This window comes from Mytilus californianus, unplaced genomic scaffold, assembly GCF_021869535.1.
Source record: "Mytilus californianus isolate M0D057914Y unplaced genomic scaffold, xbMytCali1.0.p SCAF_36, whole genome shotgun sequence".
Taxonomy (NCBI): Eukaryota; Metazoa; Mollusca; class Bivalvia; order Mytilida; family Mytilidae; genus Mytilus; species Mytilus californianus.
This window is the reverse complement of record NW_026262686.1, coordinates 1,088,977-1,103,820: the sequence shown is the minus strand read 5'-3', so window position 1 is coordinate 1,103,820 and position 14,844 is coordinate 1,088,977. Positions and strand designations below refer to the sequence as shown.

The 14,844-nt window shown below is 34.1% G+C and overlaps 1 long non-coding RNA gene across 2 annotated transcripts; it reads left to right on the top strand.

Annotated features, from left to right (window-relative positions):
• The first annotated feature begins 5,716 nt into the window (after window positions 1–5,716).
• Window positions 5,717–14,576, top strand: LOC127736769 (uncharacterized). 2 transcript variants are annotated; one of them, XR_007999174.1, is made up of 3 exons: window positions 5,717–5,876; window positions 13,398–13,504; window positions 14,428–14,576. It is a non-coding gene; the product is annotated as an uncharacterized LOC127736769 (long non-coding RNA). The 2 variants fall into 2 exon arrangements; XR_007999173.1 differs by lacking the exon at window positions 5,717–5,876 and adding an exon at window positions 5,898–6,076.
• The last annotated feature ends 268 nt before the right edge of the window (window positions 14,577–14,844 follow it).

The window sequence follows — 14,844 nt, the reverse complement described above, 5'->3', positions numbered from 1 at the left end:
ACATTATCTGGGCTTTAAAATAATCTTGAGGTGTATATATCTGCCTGACATGGGTCAGTTGATTTTGACCTTATTTTAATGCCTCACTGATCAACGTTTTGATGATGAGGAGGTTTGTTCAGATACTTAAGAATTAGGATCAACTAAATTGTGATAATATGAACATGTGTATAATTCTTCAACTTTTGTGTTGTTTTGTTGTCTCATTGACATACGTCCCACGGTATTCATTAAGTTTCATATATCAGGGTTGCACTAACCAAATTCACAGTCATGACATTTCATTATTGGAGGTGTTATTTCATTATAAGTGCTGTTTCTTTGTTGAATTCTATTATATGAATCAGGGTTACATGACTAACCTTGATACCTTCACCTCATTTCTATTGATTAATTGTTGTTCGCATAACGTCCAGTGGCATATATTTCATACACACTCAGGACAAGAACAAATTAATATTAAATCCAATATTTAGATTCTGCAATGTAGGTAGACGAGTGAATCAGTGGCGGTTCCAGGGAGGGGTGGGGTTGCAACCCCCCTTTTTTTGACGATCAATGCTTTTGAATGGGGACATATGGTTGGAACCCCACTTTTATACTGGGTTAGAACCCCCCTTTTAAAAATGGCTGGATCCGCCCCTGGTGAATGTTGAGGATTTTGACTACCACTGTAAATTGAGAAATGTGTTTATTGCCTTTTATAAGGTCAACATCATACCCCTCAAAGAGTTATTGTATAGGTTCTTTATTTTGAACAGCATCTGTTGATTCTTAGTAGCATGCTCACCTGGATAGAAGTCATGGGTTCAATGCCCTGCCATGTCAAACCATAGCATTTCAAACTGGTATTTGCCACTATTTGGTGCTTCTCTGCTAAGCACACATTATTAAGGAGTAAGAGCATAGACTGGTTGGCTCAAAATCAGAATTATGTGTCTGTGTAGGGCGACATGTCATCTTGTGGACTGCCTGTTGCATTATGAACTAGCATTTTAACTAATTGATAATTTAATTTGCTGCTGGAAGTTAAACAGTCACCCAACATCTTCATCTGAACCACATGTTAGTTGTTATGACTTTGTGCATCTATTAGTTTGGCCCTGTGAGCTATTACCATCACTTGGTGACTCTCTTCATCCATCGTCTTCACTAGAAAGGCTGGACTAATTTCAACTTAGCACTTCGGTGTTGACATGAATAACAATTATATGGTCATTTTTGTCTCGCCTTGACGGAGTCAGAAAGCGAGACATAGGTATGCTGTTTCCAGCGGCGGCGGCGTCAACAATGTATTAGTTTGTGATTAGGTCTAGTTCATGGTGAACCACTAGTGGTAGGTCAATGATATTTAGTATGCAGTTGTATTAGCATTGGCACATCTCATTACCATGGAGATTATTTGGTCCCGCCCCCTCAGTCAAGGTCTATTGACTTTGAAACTTCTTAGTTTACATGTATTAGTTTGTGATTAGGTCAATTTATGGGGAACCACTAGTGGTAGGTCAATGATATTTGGTATGCAGTTGTATAAGCATTGGCATATCTCATTTCCATGGAGATTATTTGGCTCCGCCCCCTTAGTCATGGTCTATAGACTTTGAAAAATTTGCTAAGTTAACATGTATTAGTTTGTGATTAGGTCAGTTCAAGGGGAACCATTAGTGGTAGGCCAATGTTAATTGGTGTTCAGTTGTATAAGCATTAGCACATCTCATTTCCATGGAGAATATTTGGCCCCGCCCCCTCAGTCATGGTCTATTTACTTTGAAACTTTTGCTTACTTTACATATATTAGTTTGTGATTAGATCAGTTTAAGATGAACTGCTAATGTTAAGTCAATGATATTTGGTATGCAAAATTATTGGCATTTGCAAGTATCGTTTCCATGGAGATTATATAGCCCCACCCCTGATCATGGTTCATTGACTTTGAAACTTTTACATAGTTTACAAGTTAATGTTTGTGTTTAGATTTGTTTAAAGGGAACGACTTATAATAAGTCAATGGTATTTGGTATGCAGTTGTATTAGCATTGGCACATCTCATTCCATGGAGATTGTTTAGCCATGTACCTTCAGTCATGGTTCATCGACTTTGAATATTTGCATAACTTACATGTTAAAGTATTGCTATTTTAATTTCAACATTTGCATTATCAAAATTACAAAAAGGCGAGACATATCTCTGTGATAACAGTTTATTATAAATTTCCTGTTACAAAACTTTTTCGGAAAACTAAGGATTTTCTTATCCCAGGAATAGATTACCTTAGCCGTATTTGGCACAACTTTTTGGAATTTTGAGTCCTCAATGCTCTTCAACTTTGTACTTGTTTGGCTTTATAACTATTTTGATCTGAGCGTCACTGATGAGTCTTATGTAGACGAAACGCGCGTCTGGCGTATTAAATTATAATCCTGGTACCTTTGATAACTAATTAACCTGAATGATCATTTGGGTGTCTAGTATATAGTTTTGCTCGTGCAGATTTTTTGCCTATTAGCTCGAAAACTATAATAGATATATATAAGCTGTAAATAGCAACTATAAAAAAAAGAAAATATCAGCATTACAAGATCTCCAAAAATGCTTAGGTGACCTGAAATAGTGGACGACTCCTTGTATGAGTTCTTGCCTTTATTTGATGGTTTTTGACTAATTTTCGAGGTTTTGCGTCATATCTCAGAATCTTTGATAGATGGGTAGATTATGGCAACGACAAAAACGATCAGCAATACATGATCTAGTTCTATATAGGATTAATTTCCACTTAATTTCCGGTTTATTACATAATTTTCAGTTTTTCTCTATAATCCTGAAAAACTATTATAGATTGGTAGAAACTATTAACATGAATATAATCGAAAACATTAAGTGAAACCTTGTAGGAATTATCCTTAAATAACCATTTTTGACTAATTTTCTAGTATTTATCTGTTGGTCTCACAACCTCTTACATATTTGTAGAAACTGTAAACAGTATATATGTTTAGCAATACCAGTTATGATTTTGCAAGGTGAGCAACCCTCATGGATAGTCAATGTCTTCAAACACCCCCTCTAATTTAGTTAGTTAGGTGAGCAATTCAGACTCTGATATGCGCCTCTTGTTATGCATTAACAATCCAAAATACGGATTCAATTTGATAGTCTTTAAAAGGATAGAGACAAGTACCAAGCTTGGAATACTACTTATTGATACTGAAACTCAAATTCTTTTCCATTTGTTGGAAGGGGGATGTTTCATACCTTGTATATGATTGCTTATGATGTGAATTTTCCGTCTGGCATATTCTATCTTTTTGAAATCTTGTCATTTTTGCGATTATCTTTTGTAAATTATGAGATATATATTCTAAATTTCTTAAATCGACCAAAAAATGCAGTTTTTAACTAAATTTTGGCCAAAGCATTTGTTTGATTGGATATTCCAGAATATTTATAAAAAAAACATTGTTTGTAGAACTTCCAAAAAGAAAGAACAAACACGACGCTGTTTTACAGTGGACTTCAGTACAGTTTTTAATGGCTAAGCACAGCATGAATTAATTGTTCTTAAAACAGTTTGGGATAGATGATCATTGGTATTATACGTCCAGTGACAAATATCACATGCATTCTGACTTTTGGATGTCTTTCCTAAAAATTGCGTGCCTATCGGCGAAGAAGTAGATGCCAAATTTAGATCCATTGATTTGAACCGCCTGGGATCTCACGACCTCCCGCGCTCCAGTTTTAGAATGAAGTTAACATTGATCGCACTGTACCTTGTCAAGTTTTTATTTACAATTGAAAGCAACTTTAACTGCAGAGGGACACAAAAATCATAATCAATTGTTTAATATCATAAATGGATTATTTTTGAAATGTTGTTAGCAGTCATTCCTGTGCAGAATACGGTGAAATTAAAAAGAAAGGGGAGAACAAGTCCTGAAAGCATAATGCACATAACCAAATAACGAAATGTAAATATTGATGTGTGGGTGTTTTTCAAGTTAATTTACTTTGACAAGATAGAACATCATTTTGTTCAAGTGTCAAAAATTACTTTGCTTTTATTTTTTCCATTATGAATAAAACTATGATCAGATTTAATTAATGTCATTTGATAATCTTTTTATTTACTCAAGAAATGTTTACTTTTAAATTGAAAAGCCTTAAAAGTTGACATTTTAATTATCGAATTTTGCAGTCTTATGCAATTTAAGTTAAAATTCTTTACAATTCTTTCATTTCGAGGGATATATAATATAGTACAAATTATTAAAATCTTTTGTCGGCTATATCTATATATATTTACAAGGATACAGGGTACTTTATATGCACTTAAAAAACCTTAAACGTTAGAAACCATTTTTTCCTCTGATTGTTTAAACCGTACTTGATGTTGGCCATAACTTAATCAGTGGTGTAAGAGAAGACTGAAAAGTGTGTGTGTGGGGGGCGGGGAGACGAGCTAGGAGTGAGGAGATTATTGCAAAACTTCTGTAAGTAAAATAAAATTAAAATCCCACTTTTGAAAGTGTGTGTGTGTGTGTGTGGGGGGGGGGGGGGGTTGCATCCTTTGTCCCCTTTCTCATACGCCAGTGCTAATACACAAAAAAGCTAACAGGAAGCAAAAAAACTGGGCAGGATATACAACATACTATACTCGTGACTGTTTGCCTTCGGGATATACTTTAGAAACAATCTTATGAATATACTTTAATATATAGAACATATTAAGAATATTGAGTATTTTTTAAAAGTGTGTGTGTTGAGAGGGGCTTAAGTCAGTCCTATGTTGGACTTTTATCTGGAGGGGGTCCTTTTGTCTATAAACATAAGCTTGGAATATGATGTCAGTCCAACACATCAATATGAAAATCAGAAGATGTGGTATAATTGCCAATGAGACAACTCTCAACCAGAGACCAAATCACATAGAAGTTATCAACTATATGTCACCGTACGGCCTTCAACAATGAACAAAACCCATACCGCATAGTCAGCTTTAAAACACTCCGAAATGACAAACGGAAAACCATTCAAACAAGAAAACTAACGATCTGAAATGTGAAAAACAACAAATAACAATGCGAAATACAAACATGAAGCGGGATTTTCTCTCTGTGTTGAAGACCCATTGGTGGCCTTGTGCTGTTTTATGCTCTATGGTCGGGTTGTTGTCTCTTTGACGCATTCCCCGTTTCCATTCTCAATTTTATGATATATAAATCAAACCATAATACATAACACAAAGTGGCCAATGACAAGCTTATTTTTAGTAATTTTGACTTCAAAATTGTATATACCTTCAAAAGAAATATACTATTGGAAAAGGAATTCTTTTTTCCTAGCTACGTGTTAACTCGGGTGGAATACATTCTTGTTTTTCACTGGCATTAATTTATTGTTCAAGCTTTAAAGATTAGTCGAAGAAGAATTCTTTGGTGACTGCTGTGTTAATATTCAGTAACACTAGATAACGCTGTGATCAGAATATAGAATCAATAGGAAACGAGATATATTTGTTAAAATCATAAAAGATGTCAGAAAGAAATCCAAGTGTGATAGGATTTACGTTCGAATGTACTGTATAATTCGATATTTTTGAAAGACTAATTTGAAAAGATATAATTGTTATTCATTTCAATAGATTCATTCCATCAAAACTAACATAAAAAGGACACCACTATAAGGAAGACTACATTAACTTTATTGATAAACATACATTTATCTTACTTATCATACAAACTTAATTCGACCAAGTGAAATAGGGAGAAAATGTTATCAGAAATTTATTCATTTTTGTTGAACGGTTGATTGGGTAGAATTTAAACTTTGACGGAACATCACGTCGATATTTGATAATGGGACACGTTTTAAAGTGGTAATTTAATGCTAGGTATTGCTAAGTAAAGGGGGTATAAAACTGAAATAATATTGTATTTTAAGTGTTTGACGGAAATTTACTACATAATTGTATGGAGTAGTTTATTTTCGTTATATAGTTGTAAATTTGAGGTCAATTTTAAACAGATTCGGATCGGAATTTTATTTACTAATAAATTAAACGCTCATATTAAACAGGTAAGAACATATATACATTTACTTTATTTTTTATTTGATTTAGTATAAATTAGTATTTGAATGAAATATTCAGAAGCCGTCAACATGTCGCCTCCGATTTGCAATTTGAATTCCTCAAATGGGCGTTTATATTGTGCATTTTGGAAAAGTACAACAAAATAAATACAAAAAAAAAACAAAAACAAACAAAAAAACGCAAAAGATACGTAAGTGGATACATTTGTCTTTTTTTTGTTTTCAGGGATATATAAACACCCCGCCACGTCCGATCTGTGTGTGTTTTTTTTTTAGATGTTTTTTTGCTTTGTATCGTTCTGATGAGTAAAGCCATTTCCAACTGATTTTTAAAGTTTGTTTTTAAGTTGTACTGTTACACCCAGGTTAGGGGAGGGTTGGCGCCATCAAACATGCTTAACACAGCCACATTCTTTATGTGCCTGTCCCAAGCCAGGAGCCTGTAATTCAGTGGTTGTCTTTGGTTCATGTCTAACAAATTTGTTTTTCGTAAATTGTTTGTTATAAATTAGGCCGTTAGTATTCTCAATTGAATTGTTTCAAATTTTTTCATGTCAGGGCCTTTTATAGCTGACTATACGGTATGGGTTTTTCTCATTGTTGAACGCGTACGGTTGCCTATAATTGCTTACATCCACTGCATTTGAACTTTGGTGGATAGTTGTCTCATTGGGAATCATACCACATATTCTTATTTTTATATGAATATATAAGATAGTTAAGTAAACTGTTATTGAAGTAGACTTCTGGATATAAATACGGGTGTCGTACATGAAACATGATATACTTGGCCCTCTGTAACACCTGTTATCACTCAGTCTTAGAGTGAGTTAATATCGGCTAACTTACCCCTATCAGCCACAGTACTATAGTGATATAACATCGACCAACTTACCCCTATCACCCACAGTACTATAGTGATATAACATCGACCAACTTACCCCTATCACCCACAGTACTATAGTGATATAACATCGACCAACTTACCCCTATCAGCCACAGTACTATAGTGATATAACATCGATCAACTTACCCCTATCAGCCACAGTACTATAGTGATATAACATCGACCAACTTACCCCTATCAGCCACAGTACTATAGTGATATAACATCGATCAACTTACCCCTATCAGCCACAGTACTATAGTGATATAACATCGATCAACTTACCCCTATCAGCCACAGTACTATAGTGATATAACATCGACCAACTTACCCCTATCAGCCACAGTACTATAGTGATATAACATCGGCCAGTTTATCCTATCACCCACAGTACTATAGTGATATAACATCGACCAACTTACCCCTATCACCCACAGTACTATAGTGATATAATATCGGCCAACTTACCCCTATCACCCACAGTACTATAATGATATAATATCGGCCAACTTACCCCTATCACCCACAGTACTATAGTGATATAATATCGGCCAACTTACCCCTATCACCCACAGTACTATAGTGATATAACATCGGCCAGTTTATCCTATCACCCACAGTACTATAGTGATATAACATCGACCAACTTACCCCTATCACCCACAGTGCTATAGTGATATAACATCGACCAACTTACCCCTATCACCCACAGTACTATAGTGATATAACATCGACCAACTTACCCCTATCAGCCACAGTACTATAGTGATATAACATCGATCAACTTACCCCTATCACCCACAGTACTATAGTGATATAATATCGGCCAACTTACCCCTATCACCCACAGTACTATAGTGATATAACATCGGCCAGTTTATCCTATCACCCACAGTACTATAGTGATATAACATCGACCAACTTACCCCTATCACCCACAGTACTATAGTGATATAACATCGGCCAGTTTATCCTATCACCAACAGTACTATAGTGATATAACATCGACCAACTTACCCCTATCACCCACAGTACTATAGTGATATAATATCGGCCAACTTACCCCTATCACCCACAGTACTATAGTGATATAACATCGACCAACTTACCCCTATCACCCACAGTACTATAGTGATATAACATCGGCCAGTTTATCCTATCGGAACTCATATGATATCACTCACAGTTTCAGCATGAGTATTCTAACATGATCATTCAGCTTACACTGTCGGAACATATCATATCGCTAACTGTTTTCGCGGAAACTTAACATCACCGTGCCAATCGAAACAAATGGCATCGCTCACTCTCTTAATGGGAGATCGATTCGCAAAATTTAACCTCCTGAAACACATAATATTCGTCTGCTGAAACTTATTATATCACTCAGGTCTCAGTGGGAGTTTCATTTAGGATTTTTATTTTTGATGTCAGCTGTAAAAATACACATATTTCAAAAAGAAAATTCAAACGACAATTCGTATTACTAGCTAAGATTTGATTTGGAAAAATTCTTTCAAACATTATTAGACAGTTTGGAGATTTGTGTATGACGTGAGGAGCCCTCACGGATAGAATGATCAAGTAATTTGCTTGCCTTTATACGATACATTTGAAATATTTTATCATATTCGTCAGCCCTCGCATCTTTTTATTCAGTTATCATGAAACGTATTGACATGACGCACAAAATATTTAAAAAAAAACCAAAACAACAACAACAACACACACACATGCACAAAGAATGGAACTATTTCCCTCCTGTGTAATTTCACAGTCGTTGAGAAGCCCTTTCAAATTATATAAAAGGAAATGTGTTTTGACTGTCATGCAATCACTCCATAATTCACCGAAAACCAAACGACGTGAAGATAAACGAAACATTAACACCCTCAGAATAGACGTACCAACAATGTCAAAGAACAACAACACATGGTCCAAATATAGCAAAACTTCTAGAACAGGTCTTATATTTCCAACTTGAAAGTTGGAAATTTCAAAATATATCTAAAGCAGGAAATTAAACACAGACACAAAATGTGATGGGATTAAACCAATTTTACGTCGCACAAACGATTGCTTATCTAGACCATATGTCATAGAATAATATCACCTTGAGTTCTCTAATACGGGAGCGAGCGAGATGTCTCTACCATACATCGAACTGTAAATGTGCAGATATTGTCAACAATAGACAAATACAGTTGAACAGGTTACTGTCAAAATTATGAGCAATTAAATGCTTTACAATTCGTTTAAACTGTTACTAATTTTGGTTTTAAAAGTCCTCGAGGTATTGACAAGATTTTCATTTATAAATCGAAAACCTTCAACCTTTTCCTGGTATAAAACTTTAAGTACAGATGATAGAAATAGATTGTTATTTAAAACTGTAATTTGATATTAAATATCAGCCAGAAATTATACGAGTACTTTCAACGGTCGAGATGGTTGTTTTTAATCAAAGTAATGGCGTACTGTTACGATATTGACGGATAACAAATTGAAACACGAATGCCCAGGTGATACTATACAGGTTAATTTCCGAGGCAAACATATCAATAGGCTACGTTCGCTGAATTTCTGTTCGGACTATCATTGTATAAAACGTCTTAAAGTCAGGAGCCTGTAATTCAGTGGTTGTCGTTTGTTGCTGTGTAACATATTTGTTTTTCGTTCATTATTTTGTACATAAATTAGGCCGTTAGTTTTCTCGTTTGAATTGTTTTACATTTGTCATTTGTCATTTCGGGGCCTTTTATAGCTGACTATGTGGTAACGGCTTTGCTCATTGTTGAAGACCGTACGGTGACCTATAGTTGTTAATTTCTGTGTCATTTGGTCTCTTGTGGAGAGTTGTCTCATTAGCAATCATACCACATCTTCTTATTTTTATATTTACAGGGCATAACGAGCATAATTGGCAACTTTTTCTCTTAGGGTTGCATGACGCCTCTTCTCTACTCATTAGGTTATATTACTATTAGTGCTATGTCTTTCGTTTACAGCCAAACATGTTGTAAAATAGAGGAATACCAGAGAAAATACTAAGTGGGCATTCGAAAATTATAAGTCCAATCAAAGCAGATAATACAAAGTATTACACATCTTTAGTCCTCATTTTATAATCTGCACATATCAACTTGAGGGAATTCTTCGGTGGGAGGAGAGTTTTTTTTCTAACGGAATATTGATTTTCACCTTTTACAAGACTCGCTTATTTACTAGTATATTGTTTTTTTGCTGCTCGAAAGTTTATTTTCTATTTGTACACAACTATTTCCTGCAAATGGCTGCATTTAATGTTGCAGAATATTCATTTTTATCCTGTCTTGGTCAAGATTATTCATTTTCAGTACTTAACAGGCCAGATTATTCCTTTTCAAAACCCTTCTACCCCACACACAACGATAGAATTGGTCGTCCCTTATCATATCGAACCCTGTAAAATCACAAGGTCCATCCCTTATATATTTAAATATAAGTTCGAGTCCTGGACATAGTATGAGTCACTAAGCAAAAAGGAAAGACCGACTCCCTGCCCCCCCCCCCCCCCCCCCCCCCCCCCCCGCCCCCTCTCTGTTTTTCATCCACAAATAGAGTGTTTATATTAAAGTGATAAAAACTAAAGATTTAAACAATCGTAGTAGATATACAAAATCTATAAATCTATCTTTAAACTGCCATTCCTTCACAGGAAATTACTATTGGGTCTTATTTCGAATTTCAAACCCATTAAAAAGATGGAAAAATTTCAACAGTGTGAAATTATCATATTTTGCCGTGCTGCAACGAATTGAATTTAAATATTTTAAAGAATTTGAAATGGGTGAGATTATTTAACGATCAATCACGTCGTACGTAGGGAAGTACTGGTCTAAGTAAACTCTTCAGAATGAAATTTAATAACTTTAATCGTTGTTTTATTTAAAAATCATTTCGTGGTGATGGTTTAAACTTTACTCTGATTGGAAACATGTTGAAACTGAGATTAAGATATTTGATAACTTATCTTATCATTATGTTGCTCACGAAAGTGTTAAATGAAGATCAATAGATGTTTTGTGTAATGAAATGTCATTTCATTTTGTAAACACTTATGAAAAATTGAAATATTATTCCTATAAGTCGAGAAACATGTTATAAATTTGTAACAAATGAATTTATATTCTGTTTAAAGTATTCTAAAAGTTCTAAAATCTGATGTGATTTACATCTGATATTAAATATTTCTATACAAACACATAAAATTGATCAAACCAGATCTGGGTTAAACAACAACGAGAAATTTATGAATGGTCCGCAAATTATAGAACGGTGTAATTACATAACTTATATATAAAAGAAATATATAAATCTTGGTGATGTGGGTATACGAGAATTTTTCGATACGCAATTCTTTTGAGGAGAGGGGTGTATTTTGGTTCTAAATAAACGAAAAACATGGAAACAAACAAACAAACAAAACCGCAAAAACAACATCAAACAAAGACCTGGATCCAGAAGTTAACGTATGGTCTTCAATAATTGATATAAATGTGTGTTGTTCTCTTTGTGTGTTTTTTTTTTGGTAATTAGCATCGTTGGGTTATGTCGCGTTGAGTTATACCATACATATTTTTTATTCACAATATGTCATAGTTTAATCTACCCTATTCAGTAAGCTCTAAATAAAGCATAACCAGTAGACTAAAGCTGATTCGTCATATTTTAGTTTTTTCAAGAACACCTTCTTCCGATATTTAATTTTAAAGATTTAAAGATTTTGCTTCTAATTTAAATTAACAAGATCTAACTACCATTATTATACAGAGAACATTGTCACAACTGTTATTTTCGAAGGAGCACGAATTAAGGACCGAATGTTAATCATATATCCATTTTACCTCAATTTTACTCAAAAGTGATATACTACACACATTTACCGCAAGGAACCTTTGATTATGTTTAATTTCTTTTTACTCGCTAAGTCTCGGACTGACAATAATGCTGCGTTTACACGTAAATCGAATTCGATTCGCATTAACTAATTCGAATTAGTTTAATTTGCATTTGAAACGTTTTACGTCCGAACGTAAATTTTAATACGAATTGCAATGCGCGTCAAATTCGCTTTACTGTCCAAACGACGTTAACTTTTAATTCGCATTATCAATTAATTAATTATAATCTAATTCGAATTACAATTTAAAAAGTGTCCACACAACAGTCTAATTCGAATTAAAACGAATTAACTAATTCGCATTAACGAAAACGCATTTCTAATGCGAATTGGATAATGCGAATTAGCCAATTCGAATTCGATTCGAATTAAAACAAGATGAGTGTGTGAATGCGATTAGCGAATTCGATTCGCATTCGATTCGAATTTAATTGAATTAATGCCTCGTTCACACGTACATTTATGCTGCGTTCACATGTAATTCGAATTCGATTCGATCGCATTAACTAATTCGAATTAGTTTAATTCGCATTCGAATCGTTTTACGTCCAAACGTTAATTCTAATTCGAATTGCAATACGCGTCAAATCTGCTTTACTGTCCGAACGACGTTAACGTTTAATTCGTATCAACAAAAACGGATTTCTAATGCGAATTGGTTAATGCGAATTAGCCAATTCGAATCAATTCGAATTAAAAAGGAAGAGCGTGTGAACGCGATTAGCGAATTCGAATCGAATTCGATTCGAATTCAATTCGAATTAAATGTACGTGTGAACTAGGCATTAATTCGAATTGAATTCGAATCGAATGCGAATCGAATTCGCTAATCGCGTTCACACTCTCTTCTTTTTTTAATTCGAATTGATTCGAACTGGCTAAATCGCATTATCCAATTCGCATTAGAAATGCGTTTTTGTTAATACGAATTAAAAGTTCACGTCTTTCGGACAGTAAAGCGAATTTGACGCGCATTGCACTTCGAATTAGAATTTACGTTTGGACGTAAAACGTTTCGAATGCGAATTAAACTAATTCGAATTAGTTAATGCGAATCGAATTCGAATTACGTGTGAACGCAGCATTAATGTACGTGTGAACGAGGCATAATATGCAAAAACAAATACAATGGTAATCTTTGTCAATTTTCAGGTTGCTACAAGCCCATAGTAAAATGTTGAAAATACGACATTGTACAATATGTTACAACCGAAAATTTATTATCCATACTCGAGCCTCCTCATGGGGTTTTTGATTATGTGATTACATGACCGATTTGGTTAGTGATTATTTGATAACCAGACCAAATATTTCATGATTATTTGATTATTTGATAATCTAGGACTGTATTTTTTATTTTTTTATTATCTTGTTTAAAAAATAGTTAATGATTATGTGATTAAATTGGCCATAATTTGTGATTATGTGATTACGTGGACACCTCTATGAGGGGCCTCATACAAGTATTTGAATTGTAGGTATGGCGAATGAGAAGTTAACGATGCAAGCTTTGATCGAACATGATCGAGTACAACCCAAATTAAAAGCCACGGGAACATCAAACTCGTCCACAGTCATTAAAGAGGTAAAGACAGGTGATAGATAAACAATAGGTGTAGATAATATGTTAAATTTATTACTGTTAACTCTTTATATGACTTGAACTACAAATAAATTTAGTGTATTAAAATGTCTTTGTATATCATGTTTAGACGGTTCACTATTGGGGTAAGTATATCTTGTTGTTACTGTTACACACTTTCAACCGTCGTTATAGTTTTGAATTTGCTCTCAAGACAAGCTAGACAATACAAGACGAGACAAGAATATTTATTGGTTAAAATCTTAATACTAGCTTTTCTATCTGAATTTGTGTTTTTTACAGATAGGAAAATGTTTACGCGTAAAATGTATTCATGTCTGTCTCATGTTTCGTTTTTTTTTTGCCATGGTATTCAACACACGATCGACTTGTTTTTGACTAATGACATTTGATTGTCTCTTTATTTTTCCCCCTTTTTTATCACAAAATAGACAGAGATTCGATTTCTTCAAGGAACTTTGCCATGAATTTTAGAGTTCGTATTGAGATTTCTTTAACATTGCCATCAATAATTCCTTGTTTTAAAACATAAACAAAAGTTAATCTCAGATTGCGAAAGATAGAAGGAACACATATAATAAGGGAAAATAAGTTGAAAAACTGAAGACAATTCAATAAAAAATCTGAAACACAAAATAACTTAAAAAAGAAAAAAAAAGAAAAAAACTTATTGAAAAAACCCAGTCAATTTTAATTCTCTTTCTTTTTCTTCCTCTGAATCTATAATTAAAATTACTTGATAAATACCAGGATTTTTAGAATATGTTTCTTCATCTACGTGGACGACCATTTGATTTTCAGGGGGGGGGGGGGTTAAAATGATTATTTATTTGTAATTTTTAAGCTTATTATACCTTTATATATGCAACAAACATTAGAATATACGTTTTTCTTTTTTTTTTAAGAACGCCTCAATCAAAAGTGGCGATGCTGTTCCAAAGAGAAGAAGACATCCGTCATCAAGTGATACAAAATCTCAGAAATCAGTTTCCATGGCACCGCCAAAGACGGGTATAAATTTCTTTCGAATAGTTGCAGCAACCAAAGCATGGCAAAGACTAGCAAAACAGAGAGCAGCTAAAAGGTCTCCGAAACTAACACCGAAGTGCGAAAATACGTATAGACTAGAACCGGCGGAAGGGAAACACTTCTCTCCGCAGAAAGTAGAACTCGTCATGAAAAACGTGATTGAAAACCATCCAGGACTAGATCAGTATAACCATATCCGAAGTAAACTCTTAGTAAGAGATTTATCGGAGAAGATAAACGAGAAAGTGAAAGAACTAGATTTCCCGAGGTATAAACTCGTGTGTAATGTTATT